The sequence below is a fragment of the Vipera berus genome (assembly GCF_964194415.1).
Source record: "Vipera berus genome assembly, chromosome: 1".
NCBI lineage: Eukaryota > Metazoa > Chordata > Lepidosauria > Squamata > Viperidae > Vipera > Vipera berus.
Window position 1 is genome coordinate 63,429,812 of NC_138202.1, and position 1,902 is coordinate 63,431,713.

Consider the following 1,902-nt stretch of genomic DNA (forward strand, 5'->3'; position numbering starts at 1 on the left):
AAGAATTCATGGACATACAATACCAATTCCACAGCAGATCTGATACTAGCAAAAACATTCTTTTTTTTTCAGTTGAGGTAAACACATAGAATATCTAACATGAAACAATTAATAGACTGAACTCTGTACGAAGTTTGTTACAGTATTCTCTTGCTTTTTCTCAAGCTCGGAGTTCATCATAGAGTTCTAGGTTTGGTGCAAAGACCATTAATATCTTTTTTCTTAAGGAAAGCTGCCCAACCTTCAGATTTATCTTGTCCAAAGCCAAGACTCAGAATTACTAAAAGAAGCTCCTGCTCTGTTTTTTAAATCTTCATTAGCAGGCTCTTTGAAAAAAAGAGTCCAAAAATATCTTGGGCTTACGAAGCACAAACTATAAAGATCTGTTTGAAACTAAAGGACACATTTATGAAGGAACAGAACCAGGGGATGGCAAGGCCTTTACGGAACTGTCTTCTGAATGATGGAAGATCCAGCAAGATTCTGTCTTCATCTCCAGGTTAGTTCTTTTCTCACTGGCCAAAGAGGTCTGTAATATATTGTTTTCTTTCAGGGATAGCGACTTCACTGCTGAACCGAAACAGTCATTCTTTTGGGAACAACACACATAGTGTGGAAAACAAGGATATTTTTTTTCCTTCTAAAACTATCTGAGGCAACATAACGGAGTGATCAACAGAAATATACAAGTTAACTTAGTTCCTATGTTTATATACTACAGTAGTTATAACTCTTGGAGTCTTTTTTTTTCCCAGAGGATCTTTACATGGGCATAAATTCTTTTCAGTGTGCCCATGATTTCATGTTTCCGTTCTTGTTTACATTGGTCCTCTGTTGTTAATGAAAAATGATAAAAGTAAAAAATAATCACAGCTGTCTGGAATTGCGTATGAAGTGTCAACATCTGGTCAAAGTTCACAAGTTTTAAAATATTTTTTCCTTGAGTTCCTTTATACTATTTGGGCATGAATGTCCATAAGCTGTCCACCGACATTGGGTTCTATAGAATTTAACATGGTGGGACTCTGTGCTGAAATGGTCATTCCAGGATGGGTAAGGGATCCTCCATGCATCATCATGGCTGGGTGATGGAGTGACTTGGCAAATATGAATGGATTGGGGTCCATGTTCTAATTGAGTAGGGTGAGGGGTCATCTGGGAAGGAGTGTAACTTGATTGTGTCATACTCATACCCATAGGACCACCCTGAGATATGTAGTCCCCTGGTATGCCTTGCAAACCTAGACAAAGAGGGAAATAAATAAGGTCAGATTGCTGAACAGGCTGATGATTCCACCTCTCTAAAAAGAACTGAACAAACAACAGATACTGCAAATCATCCATCTAAATTTAGCTGAAGTTCTTTGCCAATGTTTACAGATTTTTATATTCTAGTTTGCATTTCATATGAACATTCCATGGAATGATATACATAGCAGAATTAAATATTGAACACAATGGTGTGATCAAATGTAAGAATATTTTTTAAAATACTTTTAATTTGATTTCTATCATAACATAACATAAATATCATATTTGCTTTTTAGTATTTTTTAAAATGTAGAACACTTTGCTTTGTCCATCTTTTACATACAGAATTTTCTTGACAATTTTGCTGTGAACCAAGAGATACAGATAGGAAAAATACATCGTAATAACTTGGAAATTCAAGAGGATTTGCACTATTATTATTATTATTATTATTATTATTATTATTATTATTATTATTTCTTTCACTGATTTCACCTTCATTAAAGAAATAGTCATGCATGAAGTCAAATATCACAATTTGTGAAGAATAAATCAATGCCTTTGCTACCCTATACATTCTTTCTATTCCAATAAAAGATGGTCCTGTGATATTCTGATTGTTTCCATCACTTATTAAATTAATGGTAACTT

The 1,902-nt window shown here is 34.2% G+C and overlaps 1 protein-coding gene across 5 annotated transcripts in view; it reads right to left on the reverse strand.

The window, feature by feature from the left end:
- Positions 1–731: 731 nt before the first annotated feature.
- MEIS2 (Meis homeobox 2) overlaps positions 732–1,902 on the reverse strand; it is a 249,119-nt gene continuing 247,948 nt past the window's right edge. For all 5 annotated transcript variants that reach the window (XM_081313424.1, XM_081313422.1, XM_081313420.1 and 2 more), the window contains exon 13: positions 732–1,241. The gene's annotated coding sequence lies outside the window, so the exon portion shown is untranslated. The remainder of the gene's footprint in view (positions 1,242–1,902) is intronic.